The sequence below is a fragment of the Clinocottus analis genome, unplaced genomic scaffold, assembly GCF_023055335.1.
Source record: "Clinocottus analis isolate CAN_PGR_092001 unplaced genomic scaffold, fCliAna1.0.p SCAF_37, whole genome shotgun sequence".
Classification (NCBI taxonomy): Eukaryota; Metazoa; Chordata; class Actinopteri; order Perciformes; family Cottidae; genus Clinocottus; species Clinocottus analis.
The window spans coordinates 694,147-721,751 of record NW_027176120.1 but is presented as its reverse complement, the minus strand read 5'-3'; the positions used below and the strand labels follow the sequence as shown (position 1 = coordinate 721,751).

General features: G+C 45.3%; 1 protein-coding gene across 1 annotated transcript in view; it reads right to left on the bottom strand.

Annotated features, from left to right (window-relative positions):
• The window catches only part of sorcs3a (sortilin related VPS10 domain containing receptor 3a), a 196,481-nt gene that overhangs the window by 148,365 nt on the left and 20,511 nt on the right, over nt 1–27,605 (bottom strand). The gene's annotated exons all lie outside the window — the stretch shown is intronic.

Below are 27,605 nucleotides of genomic sequence, written 5' to 3'. Positions count from 1 at the left end.
GTGTGTGTGTGTGTGTGTGAAGGTTTTTCAGGCTGCCTTCCAGCTGTTCCATCAGGACTTGAACTAACGTTCACACATTATTATTAACACTTTGAGCAATTTGGCGTTGAGTGTTTGCTCAAGGACACACAGGCAGGGGCCAGCTGGGGATCAAACCACCGACCCTCTGACTGAAGGACGACCCAGCAACACAGTGTGTTTTAAAAACACATTTCTTAAAGGTTTCATTTCATGAACATGGACTTCATAACAGGAAGTGTTTCTACAGCAAAGCATTAAAGTCATATCAATAAGTAAACATTCATAACATTCACACATTCACTTCATTGTTTGTTCTGCGGTTGAATATCGATCAGGTTAAGTAAGTTTAGTGCTGCATCAGGACCGCGTGGTGTCTCCTCAACACGATGAACCATCTCCAGACGCGCTGCACACAGACCATTAATTAAAGTGACAATAATCTCCATGGTTATCTTTTCCAAATCAAATATCCGTGTGATAACATCGAGAGGCTCGTGCTGTCGCCCCGACAGGAACATCTGAACATCTGAACATCTGAACATCTGATCATCTGAACATCTGAACATCTGATCATCTAAACATCTGATCATCTGATCATCTGAACATCTGAACATCTGAACATCTGATCATCTGAACATCTGAACATCTGAACATCTGATCATCTAAACATCTGATCATCTGAACATCTAAACATCTGATCATCTGAACATCTGAACATCTGATCATCTAAACATCTGAACATCTGAACATCTGAACATCTGATCATCTAAACATCTGAACATCTGAACATCTGAACATCTGATCATCTAAACATCTGATCATCTGAACATCTGAACATCTGAACATCTGATCATCTGAACATCTGAACATCTGATCATCTAAACATCTGATCATCTGAACATCTGAACATCTGAACATCTGATCATCTGAACATCTGAACATCTAAACATCTGAACATCTGAACATCTGAACATCTGCATCTCTGTTCGGCTGCCGCTGCTCTCGTGGCGTCTTCCACCAAAAGGACCTTTAAATGTGAACGTACACGACGTGCGCAGCAGAAAACACAGACGGACACTAACTGGCGAGCGCGGTGGAGCGTTGAGCTCAGAGACAGAAAGCAGAAACAGCTGAGTGAAGGCTGGTCCTCAACATCTGGATGTGTAACCAAGCAACGGTTTGCCAGCGATCTCAGCATCAGGACTGAAGGGACGAAGAGACAACAACATTTTGTCTTTAACTCGCCCAAAAACTAACTGACCTGAACACTCCTTTGACAGGCAGAGTGACAGGACTATGAACCGACTGAGTCATCAGCGCACTCCTCACACACACTAGCTCTGAACTCCCTCTGAACACACACCGTGTTGTGTACTGATGAGGACACAGCTGCAGGTTGTTTGTTGTGTGTCATAAATATTGTCTTCAGAGTCCTCATACTTTGTGGCTCATTGTTGAGTCTCATCACACGTTCCTCCCTCCGGATGTACAAGGATTAGTCACACCAGCGTTTGTCTGTAATTGTGTTCTTTTATCCTTTTCTAATGGAAGGATTATTTCCTACTTTGAGCTGGCTCCGTTTGTTGTCTTTGACAACATAATAATAAATAATGACAGGCTGCACTTCTCTGCACAACTTGTGTAAAAAACACAAAAAAAACCTTTACAAGCGCTCAACATTTCTCAGGCGTTGTGTTATCAGAAGTGACACCAGCTGCAGCAGCCACAATCAATATTCCATGTTTCTTCAACATCTACACTCGATATCTCTCACGCTCCCTTAAATGCCAGCGAGCCTCCAAACTGAACACACAGCAACTAAAAGGTGCAATAAAAGCAGACCGGACCGCAAAGGCAGCCAGACGAAGGAACTGCCAAAACGTTAATTTAGGAAAATCATTACGCCACCTTCAAAGACCTGATGGAGGCAACTTGTGTCTGCGCGCCTCCGAGGGGGTAAACACTTCCTGTCAGCAGCAAAGGAGTTTTGTTCAGACTCTCACTTTTCTTGTAAAGTCAAATGAAGGATAAAGAAACGATCCGTCTCGTGGAGCTCATTAGAGGAGAGATGAGCCGGTCGCTCCCAGCAGAGCGAGACCCATCAGCTGTCAGACTCCTGCTTCCTGTGTCTCAGAGACAGGAAGCCGAGTGCAAACAGGCTGCGAGCATCCACACGCGTCTTCAAGGGGGAATATGCCACATCATTACAACCAGCACCCGTTCCACAAATACACCCGGCAATGAGCGCCGCTCACAGCCTTTGTGGAGATCCAAAGCGTCTTCAACACCTTGAAGGAGACAAACAGCTGATGAGGCCTGTTGTCATCCAGTAAACAGCTCAACGCCAGCGAGGACTCCTCAGCGTCACCTCTCCGGGTCGCTCTTCTGAATCCTCTCAGCGCTTTTACTCCTCTTGGTTAACCCAGAAAAGGTCAGTGAGGAATTCATTAGTAACACTTCATCCATGCCAGAGGTGAGAGATGAACGCTCCACTTAGTCAACGCGTGTCCGAGGAGCGCTTTAATACAGGATCGCACACCAATTTTGGAATTATCATTTTCACGTCGTGTTGGGGATGAAAGTCAGAGGCTGAAGCTTGCGGGCGTCTGGCACTGAAAACATTTCCCTCCTGCAATTAGCTCCCTGATATCTGCTGACCTTTGCACACATGACGGTACTGAGGTAATTACGGGCCGGGCGAGCGGAGGGATACTTCGCTTCAATTGATGGTTAACGGGTGAGAACCGCTGCTCCGCTGCTTCAGCAAGCACCAGAACAAAATGGGCACAAGTGGCGGCTCACACGTTGATGCCCGACTGCTGATTGGAGGGCGACGTCCACCAGCTGGAGCGTCCAGTCTGGGATGCAGACGAGTGTGTGGAAACCTCTGTGATGGTTCTAGTCCAGTCCCAGCATCCCCCTCCAGGCTCGGACTGGACAGGCCTGGTTCTTACCTCCATGCCGCGCAGCGCCAACGCGATCCTCCAGGCGGTCAGTGGGTCGGGCCACCGGGCCGCTCAGGCACAGCGGCGACGTCATAGTTTCTTTAATGCAGTCGCATTAAAGAAATGTCTGAAACCTGCAGGTCCCTCTGCCGTCACGCCGTCCTCCATCAGAGGAATAGTTCATGTGGGCACAAATAACACAGGAGTCCAACGTCACCATCCACTAAATCTGATTTCAGCTGTTTTCCACCAGCTGAATGCTTTTCACCATAAATGTGATGAATTCAGCTTTTAATTTAGATTCGCTGCCCAGAAAACATTTAACTCTCAGCTGCTGCGTCAGCATCTTTTCACCAGCGCAGCTTTGTCTTCTCCCGACGTGGAAGTTCAGGTCGACTTCTTTACTCGGAGGTGTCGTGCGGTGTGAGGGGAGATGAGGCGTTCGTCTTTCCTCCAGTTAGACGATGTTCTGGCTTCAATGTTGCTGGATGTGGAAACTGTGGAAATGCACTGAACTCCAGGCTCAAAGTCTTCAGCACAAAGACCTCAGAAGCACTTCCTGTTTGGCTGAATTGTGTTTGGGTCTCTTGGTCCGTGGCTGGTCTTCATTATTATGATCACTTCCTTTCTGAAAACTATCGGCCTTTTCTGTCCAAAGTTTCCAAGGACGTTGTTTCCAGAGAACGTTCTGGTTTCCCCAGAAGCCTGAAGACGCCTCAGAGTCTCATGTGGGCCAACGCTCCGGCTCCTGTGATGCTGCATGCAGCTTTACATTAGTTATAAACCTTCAGTTTGTCTTCTGTAAGAAATATATGAACATAAATAATCCACCAGAAACTAATGAATCATGGATGAAGCATTAAATAATGTGTGTAAATGGTTCATTAAATGCATGTTCCTCCAACTTTGTTTTACTTTGTTTTCAACTTCACTTCTGAAACACAAATTTTGGTGTTTGGGTTGAAGTATATTAAATATGTAAAATAACTGTGTGTGTTAGCTGCCTGGCTTTAGTAAAGCTAGTGAAATAAACTACTAAATATGTCAACATTGTTGTTGGCTTGTGACATGAACAGCTGTGTCCTGGGTGAAGGTCCTGTGTGTTTGACCTCTGACCTCTCAGCGTCGTGGAGGTTTTACTGGAGCTGAAGGCTTTGGAGCGCTGAACAGCTCGTGACAGTGAACATTGAATTCCAGTTTGGGTATAACTCAGAATAATGAGAAATAAAAACAAAACCTGTGTCCTTGGAATTGTAATAAATAAATAAATAAGGAGCAAAAGCATTAACATCTATTTCCATCCTCTGGAAATAACTGTGTCTAGTCTACATTTTTAATTATTAGCACAAGCAAAACAAACTAAATTCCAACCTGAGATGTAAAAGTGCATTGGTTCTGTATTTGCCCGCTCAGTCCTACCACCAGGACGGCGTCGCCCGGGAGGAAAGCTCATGATGTCACAGAAGTAACTGATCGTCTCGCCCGCCTGCGTTTCCTTGTTTCACCGAGATACTCGCTCTTAATCTCTTCATGAAATGAGACGATAAACAATGAGAAATTCAGCAGACGCCTCTTATTCCATTCCCGTGGAAAAGGTTGCCGTTGGCCTCGGGCAGAGCTGTTAGAGCTTCATGCTCCAGCAACCTGGCAACCGCTTCTGCTGGGGAACCTTCACAGAGGTGAGGGAGGTTCAGTCCTGTGATGTCTTTTCTTTCTTTCTCGCTTTAGTTGTTCTGGTGGAATCAATCCCGGCGCCGTACGGAGGAGGAAGAAGAGGAGTGAGGTTGGTTTAGTTGTGTCGCGGACTCGTCTGAGACGACTCTGTGTGACCGACGCCGCGCTCAGACGCCGCAGAGCGTAACACAGCTGGAACCACGAGGAAGCAGCATCCATGAGCGTTCACGGCTCATGAAGCGCTGTGCATTCTCATTCAGGAGCGTTGTACGTCGTCTGAGCTGGTTGTCCAGGCCGCGTTGCCCCTGCTCAGCTGAGAGGAGCTTCAGTTTGAAAATGAGAAAAGGTGCAAAAGGATGAGTTGCTTCTCCTCCTTGTGATCGTCTCTTGTGGCTCCTGTGTGCTTATGCTTCCTCCTGCCTCGCCTGCAGAGGATCTCTCTGCTCATTAACCTCATGACCTGCAGCGCCCCCTCGGCGCCGGGCGTCTCTCTGTGACCCCACAGGGTCTGGCCCATTTCTCTGCTGTGACCAGATGCCTCCTTCCCTCCTCCTGAACCTCTTTAGCACGTTGCTGCCTCCCTGTGAGCCCGTCCTCTGATGGAAGTGTCCTGCAGGTTGCAGAGTCCTGTTCTCCTCTGCAAACCACCAGAGGCGATGCGCTAACTCTGCACTGTCCTGGCACATTAAATCAAATAGACGTCCTCTTTGAGCAGCCTCATGCCCTCCTTTTCTACTTTTTCAAAGACAGAATCTCATGGAAATTCTCTGAATGTCACACGCAAAGATTTCCCCCAAAAAACCACCATGGAAGGAAAGAAACCCAGCAAAACATTTCAAACCAACTCCAACAACTGAAAGATTCTTCTCCAGTTGTTATCTATAAACGCCGTTTCACACATGGATCTGCATGGAGCCTTCGAGGACGCCAAGGAACAGCATTCAGTCCTCGCTGACCAATGAATGATGGACATACAAACACATGGAGACGTTCTGTACCGATGACCTTTGGCCTCTAAACACTTTGAGTCAACGGGTTTAATCAACCGTTTCCTGCTTCATCTCTGACGGTACCATCAGCTTTCTGGTGACACAACAGTGACCGTCTCACAGCAGGAAAAGGAGTTTAAATGAAGAAGAAGCAGAAGAAATCCTTCAAGATCATGTCTCCTGCTCTCATCAGTGCAGTCAGTGCAAAGAAGAGCAGGTAAATAAATAAATATTCATGTAGGAATGTTTCCCTGTTCGTCCTGTGCACTTTGGATCATCTTCCCGGTTCCCCGGTCAGCTTGAGGTTCCTGCCCGGTTGTCTGTCCCTGTGTGTTTTTTGCGCCCATCTTCCCGTAAATAAACCCTTAAACTCTCGCTGTGCATCTGGCTCCGCCTCCACCGAGACGTCGCACTGCAAAGGACTTCACTGCAGGAAGAGACGACGTACTGAGGATGAACTTATGTGCAACTGCATGAAAATATCTGCAAAAAACTCAACGATCAGCAACCGTGGAGGAATACCAAACTCAGGTAAGTTGAGAAAAGAAGTTAATAATTAATCTCACCTTCATCTATCTTGACAATTTATTCCTAGTTTTGCTACTCCAGTAATATTACATGCTGCAATTAATTTTCTGGAGGCCAGGCAGGATCTTTAGCACTAGAAGGCCGCAGAGTTTGAGTCTAATGAAGCAAAAAGTACACAGCCATCCATTTGTGTTCCATTTTAATGGAATGACTAAACATCGCCTCGGGCTCCACTGCCAGAGCGGCTCATCACCGCATGCAGTATGTCGCCCATTTGGAAGTATTCTTTGTTTTATTTATTTAACTCCAATGTGATGAAATAGTTCCCAATATCTGGGCCTGAGGTTGCACAATAAAAACACATTTGGAAAATCCTTTGTTCTCCATTATTGTCTCTTGAAAGCCGGCTTGATGAACAGCCGAGCAGTCAGTTGAAATTCAGTGCAACACCTGAGAAAAATGTTTCCGCTTTGTAATACAGTGAAAAGCAGCGTCTGTCATCACCTGCTTCACATGACGCAATGTCGCAATAACATTTTTATTTGATCGCTGTACTGAGATATTACTGCAGCTAATATAGTTATCATGAACTCAACTTTCTCCGAGTTCACTTTTCTCCTGGCGTCTTCATCTCTCCGTATCATTCTCATCCATTTCCGACGCGGTTGACACGGCATCGCAGGCTGCGCATCTTCTGTCATTTCCAATGTCGTCCTTATCCTCAACAGACCTTCTCGGCTTCCTGTTCTTCTTGCCACCTTTATTATCCTTCCCCTCGGTGTCACCGGCTCTTCCTGCTGCCGCCGCTTTGCATTCTAATGGAAACGAGAGGAAACGCCTCCAATCAGCTCCTCCAGCGCTGATTGCCTTAATTCTACCCTCCATCCCACCGCTACACAGTCTGTTCTCATCACTGTCGGTCTGAGGGGATCCAGCGTGGTCTCTGCCTCCACGCCACAGGAAGGGGAGGGGCCACCGAGCTCAGGAAACAGCAGAACGGGCTGTGGTTGTTCCGCGATGCGTGAAACAGAGCGCACACAGCCAAGCATTGTTCAGTGTGTTGTGGTCAGTCTGATATGAATGTGACATTAAAAGGAGGAAGCAGAATGCTAAATGGACTAGTACAGCGCTTTAACCCTTCATGTTCACCACATTCATACACATTCATACACATTCATACACATTTATACACATTCATACACATTCATACACATTTATACACATTCATACACATTCATACACATTTATACACATTCATACACATTCATACACATTCATACACATTCATACACATTTATACACTGACGCCTGGAGCTGCCATGAAGCTGTCCATCACATTCATACCCATTCCCACGCCGCAGGTCGACCGCCTCCAGGAGCAATCTGGGGTTAAGTGTCTTGCTCAAGGACACGTGGACGTGGACTGGTGGCGGAGCCGCTGATTGAAGGACGACGCGCTCCGTCACTCAGGACAGCCGCCCAGAAGCAGGGAAACGATGTGACCGTCATTCTGGTGAAGTGCTGACTAGAGACGAGGCTACCTTATCAAAGGAAACGCACTCAGTGAGTTGAGTACACAGTGAACTACATGGTGGACGAACAAGTACCTGCATTGAGGCTGCAGCTAGCTAGCATGCTAATGCTGAGCAGATATTCTGTACACCATGTTGCATTTCTTTTTGTCAATTACAGTCGTTTTGGCCAGAACAGGATGCTGAGGCAGGAAACATCAAAATAAGGGGCGAAGAGTCAGAATCACCAAAGACGGGTGGATTCATCCTCTCAGGATGAGATATATATATATATATATATATATATATATATATATATATATATATATATATATATATATATGTGTGACTTCCAAAAGGATTTGTGAGAGCCATATCTATCTACAGTATTGTTAAAAACCTTTAAATTCAAGGTTAGTCCAGACTGCTTGTGTGTGTTACTGTTGGCCTCAGCGAGTCATGATGGCGTTGGAGCGGTGTGCTTGGTGACGCCCTCAGGAGGTCTGGGATGTAATTATGTTCAGCTCTGCAACATGGCTGGGACATTTCTCCCCCTGTCACATTACTTTCTGGGGTTTCATCTCCTCCTAGAGAAAAACACACAGATGGCACGTTGGACCTGATGTGTTCAGGACCAAATGGGCCATGAACATTTCGGCCTGAACTCTTGCAAGAGTGCACATCCCTCAAAGAGAAAAATGCATGGCGGCTACTTCCAAACCTTTGTGGAGCGTCGCTCTCGTCCCCTCTGTCTCTCCCTGCGAGGATTCAAGAGACAAACTTTTCTGATTTCCATGAATGAAACATTTCCTGAGTCAATAAGCCATGTTTCCAGCACGGCATCTCGTTATAATACTCAAAGTACGTTGCTGTTACATATTGTGACTCCACAGGGAGGATGCAAAATGGACGTCTGGACACAGGCTGCGAGATGTGAAAGTCACCGCAATTAGTTCATTTCCTTGTTGAGGCCATTAAGAGCTTGTCAGCGTGGCTTTTTACTGCCACGTGCTCAGCAGGATGCAACTCACCACAGAGACACGGGAGTGGACACGAACAGGAACTGTCATTTCAGCGGCTGGACACGGCGGCTAAATGCTACGGCTAATGTTTGGTAACACACTGAGAGACCATTCACACTGTCGGCTCTTTGCACGTTCTGGTACAGAAACAAAAGCCAGACAAGCTCTGGAAAAACCTTCAAACTGCAACAGAAAACAGATTTTAGGAGAAAGAACAACACACGGAGACGTTTGTCATCATTAGGTTGAGTGAACTCTCTTACGCTCTGGAAGGATCTCGGCCTCAGACAAATAATGAGACTAACCTGCAGCACCAGACGGGACAAGTTGTTCTCCTGAAACCAAAGCAGCAGTTGGTGATTTCGTTTGGATGTTTTATGCATCCATCACACACACAGCTCCATCAGCTTCTGTGTGGATATTCACTTTAATCTGTCTCTTTAACAGCAACAAACTGTGTTCACCAGCTTCCTTCATCTGAAACACATGATCATTAGCAGAATGCTAATCATCAAACAGAGCATGTTGCTGGTGTTTCATCTTTCAGGGATAACATTGAGCGACTCTGAGTAGTTTAATTACAAAACACACAATGTTTAATTACATGTTTAAAATTGCTCACAAGAATCGATCAATACTGAAGCCACTTATTGAAAAGTCGGACAGTCTGCGTGACCAACAGTTCCTCTCAGCTCTGAAACTCAGAAACACGTCATACACGACTATAACTATAACTCAGAAAGAACATCACATCAGTTCTGAACTTTTACCTTCACATCTTTTACCACACAGCTGTACTTTGACTGTACTAAAGTGTGTCATAAGAATGAATCAGAAGATCAGCAATGTTCTATTATACCAGCATAGAGTAACTTACTGGTGAAAAATAAAGATTTTTTAAATAAATCTGAAGTTCCAAGTCAAAAGAGACTTCATACAAAGAGTGAAGGCCTCATGTAAAAAATAAAAGAGAGAAGGCCTCATGTAAAAAATAAAAGAGAGAAGGCCTCATGTAAAAAATAAAAGAGAGAAGGCCTCATGTAAAAAATAAAAGAGAGAAGGCCTCATGTAAAAAATAAAAGAGAGAAGGCCTGATATAAAAATAAAACCCTCATCGGGCTCAAGTCCCTGTGACCCTGCCATGATGTCAGCGAGGTGATAACTACACCTCCACACTGCTTTTCTACTGCAACTCACATTGCTACTGGGGCTGAAAAACATTAGCACCCAAAATAAAAGCCAGGTGATAGTCCCCACCTCGCTGGACGAGCAGCTGGAGGTCTTTGAGTTCACGCACTTGGGTCCTGAAGAGGAAACGGATAACAGATAACACTTCACCTGCAGGAAGAAGACGGGTCTGCAGAGGGGGAGGTTGACTAAAGACCATCTCTCTTCCTATTCAGGAGGACGCTCGCTGTTCCCCGCTGACATACGAGCACCAGCTGACCCGCTGGCGGCCATCTGGATCCCACACAGAAACCGTAGGAACACCCGGCGACCGCTGCGTGAAGGCAAGTAAGATGCTGCTGTCTGGAAAGAGAGGGCTCTGAGTTTGTTGGTTCACCTGAACTTTTACTGTGTTGTTGTGTACAACACAGACTTCTGAGTCACGTTCATGGCGTCAAACAGAAGTGTTGTACTTGCTGCTGGATGTATTGTTGTCCCACACCGCCGTGATTCATTGTGTTCAGATCAGCCATCGCAAGAAAGGTCAGTGAAGGTTTAGTGAAGCGCTGCTGACCCTGAGTTCACCCGTCTTCTGTGTGATGAAGTTACAGTTACTGTACATTACTATACGTTACTGAACTGTACGTCACTGTATGTTACTGAACTGTACGTTACTGTATGTTACTGAACTGTACATTACTGTATGTTACTGAATTGTACATTACTGAACTGTACATTACTGTATGTTACTGAACTGTACATTATTGTATGTTACTGAACTGTACATTACTGTATGTTACTGAACTGTACATTACTGTATGTTACTGAATTGTACATTACTGAACTGTACATTACTGTATGTTACTGAACTGTACATTATTGTATGTTACTGAACTGTACGTCACTGTATGTTACTGAACTGTATGTTACTGAACTGTACATTACTGTATGTTACTGAACTGTACATTACTGTATGTTACTGAACTGTACATTACTGTATGTTACTGAACTGTACATTACTGAACTGTACATTACTGTATGTTACTGAACTGTACGTTACTGTATGTTACTGAACTGTACATTACTGTATGTTACTGAACTGTACATTACTGAACTGTACATTACTGTATGTTACTGAACTGTACATTACTGTATGTTACTGAACTGTACATTACTGTATGTTACTGAACTGTACATTACTGAACTGTACATTACTGTATGTTACTGAACTGTACGTTACTGTATGTTACTGAACTGTACATTACTGAACTGTACGTTACTGTATGTTACTGAACTGTACGTTACTGTATGTTACTGAACTGTACGTTACTGTATGTTACTGAACTGTACATTACTGTACGTTACTGAACTGTACGTTACTGTATGTTACTGAACTGTACATTACTGTACATCACTGAACTGTACATTACTGTATGTTACTGAACTGTACATTACTGAACTGTACATTACTGTATGTTACTGAACTGTATGTTACTGAACTGTACAATACTATACGTTACTGAACTGTACGTTACTGTATGTTACTGAACTGTACATTACTGTACATCACTGAACTGTACATTACTGTATGTTACTGAACTGTACATTACTGAACTGTACATTACTGTATGTTACTGAACTGTACGTTACTGTATGTTACTGAACTGTACATTACTGTATGTTACTGAACTGTAAGTTACTGAATTGTACGTTACTGAACTGTATGTTACTGAATTGTACGTTACTGAACTGTACATTACTGTATGTTACTGAACTGTACATTACTGTATGTTACTGAACTGTAAGTTACTGAACTGTACATTACTGTACGTTACTGAACTGTACATTACTGTATGTTACTGAACTGTACATTACTGTATGTTACTGAACTGTAAGTTACTGAACTGTACATTACTGTACGTTACTGAACTGTACATTACTGTACGTTACTGAACTGTACATTACTGAACTGTACATTACTGTATGTTACTGAACTGTACATTACTGAACTGTACATTACTGTATGTTACTGAACTGTACATTACTGAACTGTACATTACTGTATGTTACTGAACTGTACATTACTGAACTGTACATTACTGTATGTTACTGAACTGTACATTACTGAACTGTACATTACTGTATGTTACTGAACTGTACATTACTGTATGTTACTGAACTGTACATTACTGTACGTTACTGAACTGTATGTTACTAAACTGTACATTCTCAGATTGAAACCTTCACTGCTCTCTTTGGTTATTGATCCCTGACCCTATTTGTATTGATAATTGTATCAATATAAACTATACATTTTTTATACCTGCTAATAATCAAAACCGATCCTGCTTGATGGATCGATAGATAGATAGATAGATAGATAGATAGATAGATAGATAGATAGATAGATAGATAGATAGATAGAACAGTTTGGTAATGATCCTTAAAAACACAACAACTGAGTTGGCTTTCAGTTAAAATTGCAATCAGCTGTGGAATGATTATTATTTCCTATTATTATAAACACTGCTGCTTCATCAGCCATACATACAGCTATATATATATATATATATATATATATATATATATATATATATATATATATATATATATATATATATATATATATGTTTGTACATATTTCTTATACCAAAGATGGAGCGATCAGACGGGCGCTGCTCTAGTGAACAGACCTGGAGGAGTGACCTTCTCTGACGCTCCTGCACATGAACACAGAGAGTAGTGGATATGATGCCATTGCAGAGCGCGTCACCGTGCAGCAGCAGCAGCATGCTGCTGCTGCTGCTGCTGCACGGTGACGCGCTCAGTAATCTGACGTCTAACTGTTTTACTAACGCATTGATTTCCTCCACGCTCGCTGTCAGTGAGCATCTTTAGAGCACCGTGTCATTAACGCCCTGAAAGGCAGTCGCTCACTGAAGCTTTTCAATTACAAACACATACTTGAGACAAACTTTGGAGTAAAGATAGTCTTTGGTTTCAATTTCAAGCCGTTGTCATATCTTTCATTCTGTTCGTGGGATAATTCAAAGAACAAGAAACGTTTCTTCTCTGTGTCTTGTACTTGTTAAATCATCTTTTCCAGACAGAACAGAAGAAGCTTGGAGGCCATTTACAAAGAGAATTGTGTGTCAGCTGATGTGCTCACAAAGTGGCCCAAAGTGTGGAATTCTCTTTTTGTTTTGGGTTGTGCGACGCGTGTTCCTCTGTCTACATTTAGATGACATGCAGCTACCGTCTGATCTTGTCATGTAAGGCTGCTTATGCACAGTGCGTCCTTTTTCTCTCCCTTTTCCCCTCACATTCACAATTACACTTTCCAAAAGTCAAACCTGCACACTGTAAAATGCACTTTAGTCTCTAAGAAACAGCCCCATTATGTTATGTAGCTTCAGTCAGATTAATCATAACATATGGCCACCATAAGAGCAACTATCCCCGATGCAAAGAACAAATTATTTTACATTGGAGTAAAAATAGACAGATATATAAATCCACTGCTGATGAATCAAATTCAGTCTATCTTCTCACTACATTCTTCATTACCGTAAGATACAGGTCTGTGCTACAGGCCGGCGCGAGCTAACTAGCGTTCACTGTTAGCTCGCAAGCTAGCTACTCCAGCAGCGGGGACGTGGGCAGCAGCGGCTTTTTATACGTATAAATATATTAAATACAGAACAAAACTTTAACTCTGCTACGAGGAACTTTTATGCCGTGTTGGTGTGGAGGTCCATGTGGACGGAAACGACCAGATTTCCTTTCAGGAAACCTTTGCTGCTCGTTGCAGGGACTGACAGGTTCTCCTGCCTTCCTGGCTTCTTGACCTGCAGCTGATAGGAAGAGAAGGTCCTCCCAGCGTCCACGCTGAAGCAACATGTCACCACCATGAAGCGCCGCAGGAGCATCGTACACTTAAAGGCAAATGACCCCGTTTGATTGTTGAGGCTCACAGAGGGCCCAGCAGGGAGTCCTGCTCATCCTCTCCGTTTCTCTGTTTCCAGTCAACAGTTCAGAGATATTGTTGGGTTTGAATTGGAAGTTTACCAAGACATCGCAAGACCCCCTATATACTTGGATTTGATGTCATTTTCCAGAGGTTAGAGGTACTTAAAAAAGCTTGTGATAGCATAAGGATTCAAGCCTCTTTAACAACCCTGACAAGCGGAAGAGGGCTTGGTGCTCACAATCCAACCAGGAAAGGATTTATTTAATGCCGAGATGACTGGCAACATCAGCGGATATTGTTCTGGCCCAGCTTCTTCTCACTGGACTCACACAAATCACCAGATGTCACCTCACTCAAAGTGAGTATTGGCTCGGAGGTGTGCCATGCCGGGCTCGCTGTCATCCAGAGATAAAGAAATACATTTAAAAAACTCAACATTACGGCCAAAATCTGAGGTCCTCTCTGTGCTCTAAAAGCCTCCCAACAAGATCAGCAATGGAATCGTCCACATGGTGAAAAAAGGATTCCTTATCTCGGAAACCAATTAATGCAAACGCTTGAGTGGCATTCAGCACGTTCAGCATGGAAACTTGCACACGCAACACTTTCGACACAGCATGACATTTTCAGCACATCTCTCACAGACAAGATCAAAGCAGTGATGCAAAAGTGCGCCGCATACTATTTTGCACACGGGAATGTCGGAGAGAGTCTTTAGAAGATCGAATGAATAATCAGGGAAACAGAAAATAGAAGAAGAACCAAAACAGTGAAGCGATATGACGATAAGAATCATATTAATAAAATATTATGTAAAATCATGTGTCTTTCCTGCATGGACTCATTAAACCTGCACATGCTTGAAGCTCGGCTAGAAGCGGCAAAGAGTCCGTCTGGTCCAGCACTTTGGTCTCGACTGAAATATTCCAAAACTGGTGGATGGATTGGATTTCATGGAATTGATAGTGCAGAAATTCATATGCTCAGAATGAGTTTTCAGCGAGTGCCGCCATCAAGTCTAAGTATACGTGTGTGTACCATGGGATGGCTTCTTCATTTGAATGCACTCCTGGAGAGAACATCACTTTATTACCAGCAGTTACACATTCAAAATATTGAGAAAAGGCCTCTCATTTTCGATTGGCTCCAGTTTTCAAAATTCAACCATTGCAGGAAAGACAAAGTCTAAAATCTGACTTTAATCCAATGTGAAATACACAGGGACGGTGACATCACAGTTTGACCAAAATGAGCACTTGTGACACTGTCAGGTGGAATATGAAAAGGACATGCAGCTCCAACAAAGACTGGGAAATGGCTTCTGGTGAATGGTCTGTACTTGTGTGGTGCTTTCATAGTCTCCAGACCACTCAAAGCTCTTTACACACACCCTTGCACCATCAGGACTCTCTAAACATCCATTCCCATTCATACACCGCAATTTGGGTCTAAGTGTCTTGCCCAAGGACACATTGCCACGGACCAGTGGAGCCGGGGATTGAACCTCCGATAATCTGCTTGAAGGACGACGCTGCTCCACCGCTGAGCCTCAGCCACTTACACCGAACTGGGTGGAGAAAGGTTTTTCAATGCATTGTGGGATTTGACAGAAGTCCTCAAACGGTGTGACGTGAAGGCTCTACAGGGCCGGTGAGATTTAATAAATATATGTCATAATAATAATAATAATAATAATAATAATAATAATAATAATAATAATAACACTAGTTCAAAAATCTTTTTTAAATGGTTATTTCATAAATATTCAATAAAATAATGAATTGTATATATTCTATATAAAAACACAGCGCTGTGTATTAAATATATGTTTCAACCATAACGCTTGGTGCTGGTTGGGATACTTGGCTGAACGTTACTTTAAAAAGGAACCACTGCAACATGGAGACACACACTGCATGTGTGTGTCACAGGAAACGCATAGTTTGACAAAACAGCTGATCTACAGATGCATGACGGCAAAGCATAGATTTATTATGAGCGACTGCACACGTAAATCTGGTTTTAACAAACACACTTAATGCTGCGACGATACTTTGATATTAGATATGAATGTTGGTTGTTATCACAGCACAGCAGCGGCAGATAGCAACGTGCTGTCCTGTGACTGAAGCAGGAACTTCTTTCATTTTTCTCATTTAGCGGCTGTCTGATTAGCTTGTAACGTTAGCTAGCTACTTCCACCATGTGGCATGCTCACGGTACTCTGAGGTGACAGGATGTGGAGGTGGGCTTCCTCTCTCAGCCCCTCGCCTCCTTCAGCAGGTAGCGGGTGGATTATATTTGGTTAAACTCTGAGTTTGAAGTCATAATTGTAGACGTCGTCTCAGCGTTGGTACGCTCCCACGTTGTCCAACACAAACACACTGTTGACCTCTTGGGTTGTTGGGATGTGCTCATAGGCTCGTCCTTCTTTCCGTTTACATTTCTGAATCCATGAATGGTTGAGTCCATGAACGTCTGAGATGTGAGTGCTGCTGGAGGACAGACTCTTGGCTTCAGATATCAAAAGAGAGCCTTTATGTCATCTTCTATATTTTATGTGTCTTAGCACTTTGGGTCATTTCTTTCCCCATCTCTATTTATACTTGTACTTAAATATTAATCTTCTGAGATTCATTGTTCCATTTCTGCATATTTACATCATATGCAGAGACAGTATCCTTTATAGTATTAATAAGAGCTGGCATATGTGAATAAAGAGTTTAAAATACAGAATCATATCATCTGTCAAGACCTGTTTTTGCTTTGTGACATCACAATACCATCTATTACCTTAAACTACCACAATGTGCCTTTTTCAAATGTTGAACCACAGTTACAATCGTGCATTACTTGTAACATGGAAATGATCTGTTTTTGTGTTATTAGGATCCAATGAGACTTATTTTGTAATAATATGAAGTCCCGAGCTGCTGTCCAAGAGAGACGCTGCCATGAACTCATGAACCGGTTCTGTCTTTCTGTCTGCCTCGCTCTGCTTCTGTCTGTCTTTAGGTCATCTTTGTTGTTTTTAATCTATTCTCATTCTGCCTCCTCCTGTCTTTGCCTGAAGAGAGGGAACGTAGTCGCTATGAAGGCGTTTGTGGCCGTAGCCGTGTGGCACAGTGTGGTCTTCTATGTCCACGTGACGACAAACATTCACAGAAAGTGCAACGCAAGAACCGTTTTTATCAAAATGTGCTGTTACAGAATTGAGGCGACAGCTGAGGAAAACTGTATATTTCATAATGTGGGTGATTGAAGCTGTTCAGCTACATCCAATTTTCCTCTTTGTCTCATTACCAAAGTATGAAATAACCAACTGACACAGTTAATCATAGATTAGAAGTGTACTTATGCAATCAAGCAATGTGTGTCAGCGCACAGCCGGAGAACATATAAAAGACTCGGGACAGACGGGCCACTCGGCTCATGCAGCATTTATTATATGGCTGATGTGAAGTGGTGCATACGTGTTTCAACAAGTCTTCTTCTGTACAATGTGCTCCGTCGGGTGCTTGGTAACAACCTGATGCTCTGAGGAAAGACTCCTCTGTTGCTAGACGAGCTTCTGTCTTCACTCCAGCAACCAGACGGAGGTGGAGCAGGTGAAACGAGCTGAGCTGTGATTGGTCCAGTGCAGCATTGCACTGATACCGTCTCTCTCATCATGTTTCATATATACTCAGAGCATTTACATCAACTCTCATGATTTACCAGGACATACACATGAACCCAAAGGCCCCCAGCAAATGAACAAAGGTCGAAGATGCACTTCTTAAGAATGGGACGCAGGACCCCGGAGCCATGAACGCCAACGCAGTGATGTCACACTCCTGGTCATTAGCATATAGCACTAAAGCCTTTCGTAACAGTACTCATTGTAAGACTGACCAGAAGCTTGATTAGCTCTTATTTAATGTCTTCAAGTTGTGAAGTTGTAGAAATGTTACACAATAATAAATGTTTAGAACGAGGAAGGTGGATTTTGTTCCCATTAAACAGAACAAGGCTGATCGTTTCCTTCTGTTCCCAATCTTTTGACTGTAACTATTTACTGCAGGGACAGAACATCAAACACAAGTCCGCTGCATTAAAGTCAGATGTGAGTCCACCAAAAGGTTCTAATCCCTCGCTGCGTTGGCATCGACTGTCCGGACCAGTGGACGTGTCCAAAAGGAAAACATGAAAGGATACCACGACAGCAACCGAGTGGGCTAATGAGAGGACATCTTCAGAGAAGAAAGATGGCTGCATACCTTTCGCTATAAGGCCCTGTTCAGGGACACATACCTGATCTTACATCTGATCTAAAGATAATACCTTTCGGGGTAAAGGCCTTTTAGGAAACAAATGAGACGACTCCAGGAAATGGATAACGGCTCATTATGTTGCCGGGTGATTATTCTTTGGAATTCGATTGCAGGGAGTCGAGCCCAGGGAGGCATTGAGCTCACAGTCAGTCCTCTGTGTGCAATTACACTGCCATGCATGATACGAAGAGAACCTGAATCCAATGAGGTGACCAGAGGGTCACAGAGGGTCACAGCAGGAGAAGAAGAACAGATCTGTGTCCACTCAGCCGCACAACAATGGCCTCAGCAGCGAGTGCATCTGCAGGAGAGCGTGATCCACTGACGTGAACATCCTGTTCAGGGTTTTCATCTACTCCATTTGCCTTGCTAACTAGCGGGGAGCTCGGAGTAAAATAAGCATCAATTCACCCTTGGAGAGGTATTTTGCATCCACTAATGACCATCTGGAGTGAGACATGACCGTAAGTACAAGTTATCATGAACAAAGGCTGAGAATCAAAAACATATATTTTCATTATCTGAGGGGAGTTGGCGTGGGTTTTAATTATGACACCAAAGAAGCGCCTTCACCTGAAGTCTAAATTAAGGGGAATGAAAAACAAAGGCAGATGGATGAAGGACGAGATAAAAGTCATATAAACATCCTTCAAGGTTTTAATGAATATGTATGTGTTCGTTTTAGTGCGGCTACATTGTCAACGAGCTAGTCAAAAAAGTAAAATCTCGCTCCTAAACTGTCAGAGGGGTAGAAAACCTGAGCTCAGAGGATGTAAGCGCCGGGTTTATGATGTGCGGATGATGGAGGGAGTGTTAGCTGCAAAGCAACGAACCCCAAACCTGTTTCTCTGGCGTGAAGATGCGAGGAACGATCTGACGGCTGCGTGCACACGGCTTTGTTCTCAACTTTCCTTTTGACTTTCTAGGATTCTATTTTGGTAAAAAAGGAGTTTGCCTGTTGAAAGAAGCTCAATGACAAACTTCTTCAAATATACACTGAAAAACAAGCTCAATTAAGATGATCGGCTTCAACAGAGAGGTCATGAACCAATGTTCTGTGAACACGGGCGTCTTCAGGCTCTTCCGCTCGGGGCAGAGAAACCCACCAACACGGAAACAGACTCTTCTTGAGTTTACACCACATGTCATTCATCCATTCACACCCATTCATGCACCGCTTGCACAGCCTACAGGAGCAACTCGGGGTGAAGTGTGTTGCTCAAGAGCACATCGTCATGGACGAGCGGAGCCGGGAATCGGACCGCCGATCTCCTGACTGAAGGGCCCGCTCACCGCGCCGCCATCTGCCGTTTGTGCTCAGAGCAGCTGTTGTAGCTCACGGAGAGCGGTCGTCCTGAAGCCACAAGGTTGCTGGTTCCATCCCCGGTCTCCCCATATTTTGATGTGAAGTGTCCTCGAGCAGGACCCCGAACCGCCCGTTGATCCCCGGGCAGCACCTCACGCGCAGAGCAACAGAGTCCTTCATTACTGACGACACGCACAGACCAACAAAAAGCTCTGATCACTGGAGCAAATGTTGTGCTCATAAAAGAATTAGCCGCAGTAGCATTTGTGTGTCTTTCAGCTCATTGTTTTGGTCCCACAGTCTGCTAGCCTAACCATCAACTGCTCTTCCAGGTTCAGGCAAGTTGACCTGCTCACCTCCCATGAGGCAGATGGAGGAAACCAGCAACCATGTGTGGAGGCCAAAGGAGAGCTAAGAGGGTATTTGATGCTGAATGCTGCTGTTCCTCTTTGTCTGCTGGACGAGTGGATGCAGACTTCCAGAGGGAGCAGAGTGTTTGCAGCTTGTTCTGCTCAGCAGTTTACATCCAACCAACATAGTTCCCTACAAGGTCTCCATCTGAGGCCAACAGGAGGCTCAAGGTGTCCCTACCCTCAAAATGTTAACTTCTTCTCAAAAACTCTTTTGCATCAGTAAACACATCCCTCAGAGAGAAGATGGTTTATTTCTATAAAGTTATTGGTAATGCAGGTCGCCGGGCCGCCGGGTGGGATTCTGGTGAACTCAGACGACATCGTCCTGGTTCCTCCAGCAGGGAGCAGACTTCTGCAGCTCTGCTGGAGATGATGGGATGACATCCAGTGAGCCTGCAGGGTCTGCGGCCCAGTGGGAAGGAGTAATCCTGCTTTAATGTCCTTTCCCAGTTCATTTCAGCTCGGTGTTTGATTGGAGGGTTATTCAGATTAGCTGCTGATCAGGCGACAGGAAGCGGCTCCTGATGAAGGACGAGAGCCGCTCGCTGCTTCTCGACGCTCTTTCTTTAGGGCTTAAGAGAGGTGCAGAACTGCACACTCGGGACTTTCTGATCCTTCCTCCACTAACGCAGACCTCACTTTAACAGATCCTATCAGCCACAAACTGCTCTTCAGGCCCTGTGGGACTTCCTCGCTGTCTTAACTTGTCTGATTGAGGTGATTTTGAGCGTTGAGAAAGCAGCTGGAGTGAATGTTAAAGATCACCAGAGGACCTGCTTCAGACCTCAGAGCTGTTGCTGCTCGAGCCGACGAGAAGCTTTACAGCTCGTGTGTCTCCAGCTCTCTGACTCGATGCTCTTATGCTTCTTTACAATCAGCTGGAATGTGGCTCCCGCTATAGATCCACTATTCCATCCTGACACAGTAGAAAGGATTTTAAACCACATTTAGACCTTATTTACAATATATATAGATGATTTATTATATTTAGTTAAACACAATGAAATGATATCTGTGCTGCTTCAAATGAAAACCAAGCTTTACTGCGACTAAACTAATCCACACCACTGTTACGTTATTGCATTTTTACTACCAGAGGGTGTGAAGTATAAGAGCAACATTCTCTAAAGTGTCGGTGAAATATGCAGATGCTTTCCTCTAAATACCTGAAAATCACATTGAGCTGAATGACAATTGCCAAAGCTTCTCTAGTGTAATACCCTCGGATCAGACTGAATTAAAAAAGGATTTTCCCACAACTCTCCGTGAAGGAATTCTTTACATCATCACTTCCATCTGCGTCTGCGGCGGCTGCTCTGCAAGAGAAGACGTATCTCCAGACCGAGCAGGAAGCTCCAGACGAGGACGGCCGCTGCCAGCTTTGTCCTGCCTTGAAGCCAAGAATGCTAATTGGGCTATTTAAAGGCTGTCCATCCCTGGCACAGACATTTTTTAAGCTGCTTGCTGGATCACTGTATCCTGTGTCTGAGGGGAACATCCTGCACATTCATGCTGCTCACGTTGTGGGATGACAGAGATGTCATGCACAACGTCGCTGTTTGTTCCCCACGATAATGAATATGACTGATTTAATGCGATTTCTGTTTCAATGCACTGTCGCAATCTTTTCCTCTGATGGGTGTCGTATAACACAAAATAATTTTGTAATTGATTTTAGCTGAAACAACACGAGCAGCCGCACAGCGAGTCACGCCTTCCAAATCACTTCAGGCAGCGTGCAGTGACACACTACAGTTACACACTACAGTGACACACTGGCAGTTACACACTACAGTTACACACTACAGTTACACACTACAGTGACACACTACAGTGACACACTGGCAGTTACACACTACAGTTACACACTACAGTTACACACTACAGTGACACACTACAGTGACACACTACAGTGACACACTGACAGTTACACACTACAGTTACACACTACAGTGACACACTGACAGTTACACACTACAGTGACACACTACAGTTACACACTACAGTTACACACTACAGTTAGACACTACAGTTACACACTACAGTGACACACTACAGTTACACACTACAGTTACACACTACAGTGACACACTGATAGTGACACACTACAGTTACACACTACAGTGACACACTGATAGTGACACACTACAGTTACACACTACAGTGACACACTACAGTTACACACTACAGTTACACACTGATAGTGACACACTACAGTTACACACTGGTAGTTACACACTACAGTTACACACTGATAGTGACACACTACAGTTACACACTGGTAGTGACACACTACAGTTACACACTGGTAGTGACACACTACAGTTACACACTACAGTGACACACTACAGTTACACACTGACAGTTACACACTGGCAGTTACACACTGGCAGTTACACACTGACAGTTACACACTGACAGTTACACACTGCAGTTACACACTGGTAGTTACACACTGACAGTTACACACTGACAGTTACACACTGGCAGTTACACACTGACAGTTACACACTGACAGTTACACACTGGTAGTTACACACTGACAGTTGCACACTGACAGTTACACACTGACACACTGGTTACACACTAGTAGTTACACACTGACAGTTACACACTAGTAGTTACACACTGGTAGTTACACACTGGTAGTTACACACTAGTAGTTACACACTGGTAGTTACACACTAGTAGTTACACACTGGTAGTTACACACTGGTAGTTACACACTGACAGTTACACACTAGTAGTTACACACTGGTAGTTACACACTAGTAGTTACACACTAGTAGTTACACACTGGTAGTTACACACTAGTAGTTACACACTAGTAGTTACACACTGGTAGTTACACACTAGTAGTTACACACTGGTAGTTACACACTGACACACTGGTTACACACTGACAGTTACACACTAGTAGTTACACACTGGTAGTTACACACTGACACACTGGTTACACACTGACAGTTACACACTAGTAGTTACACACTGGTAGTTACACACTACAGTTACACACTACAGTTACACACTGGTTACACACTGACAGTTACACACTTATAGTTACACACTGGTAGTTACACACTGGTAGTTACACACTGGTTACACACTGACAGTTACACACTTATAGTTACACACTGGTAGTTACACACTGGTAGTTACACACTGACTGGTGACACGAGGAGCGACAGCACACTGGTAGTTACACACTGGTAGTTACACACTGGTAGTTACACACTGGTAGTTACACACTGACTGGTGACACGAGGAGCGACAGCACACTGGTAGTTACACACTGGTAGTTACACACTGGTAGTTACACACTGACTGGTGACACGAGGAGCGACAGCACACTGGTAGTTACACACTGGTAGTTACACACTGGTAGTTACACACTGACTGGTGACACGAGGAGCGACAGCACACTGTGGGCTCCACGCTGCGCTTAATGAAGTCACGACGTTGTATATTTGTCTCGGTCGTTAGGATTCAGGCCTGAGGAGTCACATCCTGCCGCTGCCTGGCTCTCTGAGGAGCGCTCAGTCTGCCTGGTGTACATAACAAAGAGCAGAATAATAATAACACAAGCTGGCAGAGAAGCCCTGCAGCTTGAAGCACACAAAGCCTCAAGTTTGCTCTGTTGACAGAGGAGCTTTAAGCGCAAAGAGGGAATTTTGTGACTGAATGTTTATAGATTTAATTAAATTACAAGACGCGAAGAAGAAGAGAAAGAAGCTCGAAGGCAAAGCAACAGAGTGTTTAACAGAAGCGGGATGTGGCTATTGTCTGGAGTGAACAGAAGCCGGATTCCTTCATATTCTGCAAAAGATGCTGACTATTAACGTATCAGTGGGTTGATTAAGTAATGGATCAGCTGAGGATCAATTCTCAATGCTGTGATGGGAAAGAAGTGGAGGGAAACAGGGTTGTGTGTGTGTGTGTGTGTGTGTGTGTGTGTGTGTGTGTGTGAGTGTGTGTGTGTGTGTGTGTGTGTGTGTGTGTGTGTGTGCTTCACCCTCCTCCCTGCTCCTCTAACCAGAGGTGATGAACCAGCATGGACGACCGCCATCATTATGTTGAGTCATCATTTAGTCTCATCAATTAAGCTGGTGACATAACATGCCCTCGGTCCAGAAGTGCCCTTGTGTGTGTCCGTGTGTGTGTCCGTGTGTGTGTCCGTGTGTGTGTCCGTGTGTGTGTCCGTGTGTGTGTCCGTGTGTGTGTGTCCGTGTGTGTGCCCGTGTGTGTGTCCGTGTGTGTGTCCGTGTGTGTGTCCGTGTGTGTGTCCGTGTGTGTGTGTCCGTGTGTGTGCCCGTGTGTGTGTCCGTGTGTGTGTGTGTGCCCTTGTGTGTGTGTGTGCCCGTGTGTGTGTGTGTGTGCCCGTGTGTGTGTGTGTGTCCGAGTGTGTGTGTGTGCGTGTGCCCTTGTGTGTGTGTGTGCCCGTGTGTGTGTGTGTGCCCGTGTGTGTGTCCGTGTGTGTGCCCGTGTGTGTGCCCGTGTGTGTGCCCGTGTGTGTGCCCGTGTGTGTGTCCGTGTGTGTCCGTGTGTGTGCCCGTGTGTGTGTCCGTGTGTGTGCCCGTGTGTGTCCGTGTGTGTGTGTGTGTGTGTCCGTGTGTGTGCCCGTGTGTGCGTCCGTGTGTGTGTCCGTGTGTGTGTCCGTGTGTGTGCCCGTGTGTGTGTCCGTGTGTGTGTCCGTGTGTGTGCCCGTGTGTGTGTCCGTGTGTGTGTGTCCGTGTGTGTGTCCGTGTGTGTGTCCGTGTGTGTGTGTGTGCCCTTGTGTGTGTCCGTGTGTGTGTGTCCGTGTGTGTGCCCGTGTGTGTGTCCGTGTGTGTGTGTGTGCCCTTGTGTGTGCCCTTGTGTGTGTGTGTGCTCGTGTGTGTGTGTGTGTGTCCGAGTGTGTGTGTGTGCGTGTGCCCTTGTGTGTGTGTGTGCCCGTGTGTGTGTCCGTGTGTGTGCCCGTGTGTGTGCCCGTGTGTGTGTCCGTGTGTGTCCGTGTGTGTGCCCGTGTGTGTGTCCGTGTGTGTGCCCGTGTGTGTCCGTGTGTGTCCGTGTGTGTGTGTGTGTGTGTCCGTGTGTGTGCCCGTGTGTGCGTCCGTGTGTGTGTCCGTGTGTGTGTCCGTGTGTGTGCCCGTGTGTGTGTCCGTGTGTGTCCGTGTGTGTGTGTGTGTCCGTGTGTGTGCCCGTGTGTGTGTCCGTGTGTGTGCCCGTGTGTGTCCGTGTGTGTGTGTGTGTGTCCGTGTGTGTCCCCGTGTGTGTGTCCGTGTGTGTGTCCGTGTGTGTGCCCGTGTGTGTGTGTGTGCCCATGTGTGCCCGTGTGTGTGTCCGTGTGTGTGTCCGTGTGTGTGTCCGTGTGTGTGTCCGTGTGTGTGTCCGTGTGTGTGTCCGTGCGTGTGCCCGTGCGTGTGCCCGTGCGTGTGTCCGTGTGTGTGTCCGTGTGTGTGCCCGTGTGTGTGTCCGTGTGTGTGTCCGTGTGTGTGTGTGTGTGTGTGTCCGTGACGAGGCGACCGGAGTGTTGCCGGCCCTGATATTGCCGAACGGGAGGTCGAGTGAAGCGACGGCGTTCGTCCTCCAGCCGGCTGTTTCCTCTTCTTGCACACGGTGACGTGCAACAGCAGCTGTGAGGATCTTTGTGTCGACACTGTTATTGTTATTGACATTGTTATGTAGTTACACACTGTGAGGAGAAGGACGTCATTGTAATAAGAGTGTTATGAGCAGTCAGGTATGGAGCCAGGCTATAGGTGCAGCCTGTAAGTGTTGTGGAGGCGGCAGCTCATCGCTCCTCTCCTCTGATTAACTCGCTTGGAAGTCGACTGTTCGGAGTCAGTCCCGGTTGTTATAATAATCTTGGATATTTAGTTGTTCTGGATGGTAAAATACATGTTTTCAGTAGTTTCTTTCATCCGGCATCTGGCTGAGCTCAACAGTTCTTTTGCCAAAACGCTGCGAGATCCAAACTTTCTGCATCGGCTGAACGCTGCGAAGCAACGACATCATTCTGCCTTTTGTGTGCAGCCAACACACAACCCAGCAAATCCACTTGCTGCATGACATGCACACGATGAATAAAACAGCACAAAGCCTGAAACTGATTGGAAAAAAGACCAGAATCCTAATTTGATGATGAAATGCATCAAGGCTGGAATCTATCCTGCTGATGGTAAACACAAATCCCTCCGCTTCATGCATATTTACAGTCTGGAGCATGCGCTTTGGAAGAGGAGAAGCTTTATGTAAGAGATGGAAAGACTATTAGATTAGATAAGGAAAGGTAACATGTACTCATATGGCAGTAAAATGTACTGTTTAATGAGTACTAACTTCAAGTGATACTAAAGCTGGTACGATTCATTAAACCAATGACTGGAGCTGTAACGAGTGACTTCCACCTCTGCTGATGCACCTCTGCAACATCTCCTGACAGCATACGAAAGCTTTTCCACTTTCCTCAAAAGCAAAATGACATTGAGGTAAAATAAAGCACTTCCTCTGAAACGTTACAGGTCAGCTCGTGTTTTCCAATATTGGTTTGAACCCCGGCTCCGCGTGCAGCTCCCAGGAGCCGGTGGCCAGGTGTTGCAGGGTTACTGGGTCAAGCTGCCGCTCGGGGGGGCGGCAGAGTGGGAACCGAGTAAGAAATAGGTCAATGGTGAGAAGAGGATGGCAAATTGAAAATGACACTGAACCCCCAGTGGAGCAGAAAAACATGGCAAACATGGACGCTCTGTATAATTCATGGACTTTCTCCAGTCGCCGTTCCAACAAACCTTGAAAAGTGAGATTTCTCCTCCTGCTGCGCGTAAAGAAACGGTGTTTGTATCTGCTGGCATTGAGACGCAGCTTCAGCCGCCGTCAGGAATATGAATGGAAGAGTTCATCAGTTCACGGCAGAAGTGTATTGAGGTCAGAAGCCAGCAGCGAAAGCCTGAAACCAACAGAGCAACACCTGTCATGAGCAACCGGCGACTCTGTGGAGGCCAATGGCTTTATTAACTCAATAATGAATCCAATAACTTCATTCATAATCAAACCAAGCACTCATTGTGTGGGAGGAACCTGGTCCTGTACCACGCTGGTGCTGTTTCCTCAGCTTCCTCGTCATCAGGTCCTTTTTTACATTTTGTAAAGACGGCGGTCGTCAGGATGGATTGGTGGAGAAAAGGACTTTCACCCAGGAGACTGTTGTTCGTGTCCTCATGAAAACTAATGTCTTATTTTGATTTTTTATCAAAAACACAATACACTGTTTCTCATCTTCATCTGTTGATGATCTGCAAGTTCTCCAGCAGTGTGATTTAATAATGTCCAGAAAATGAATCTGCCTTCAACAACCGGAGCCTGAGACCTGAGCCTGAGACCTGAGTCTGAGACCTGAGTCTGAGACCTGAGTCTGAGATCTGAGGCTGAGACCTGAGGCTGAGACCTGAGCCTGAGACCTGAGGCTGAGACCTGAGCCTGAGACCTGAGTCTGAGACCTGAGTCTGAGACCTGAGGCTGAGACCTGAGTCTGAGACCTGAGGCTGAGACCTGAGGCTGAGACCTGAGGCTGAGACCTGAGGCTGAGACCTGAGTCTGAGACCTGAGGCTGAGACCTGAGGCTGAGACCTGAGGCTGGATTCTAACTCTAGTCCCAGAGAGGAGGACACCAGGAGCTGGGTGTCCTGAGTGTCCTGAGTGTTTGGGTGTTTGGGTGTTTGGATGTTTGGCTGTTTGGGTGTTTGGGTGTTTGGCTGTTTGAGTGTTTGGGTG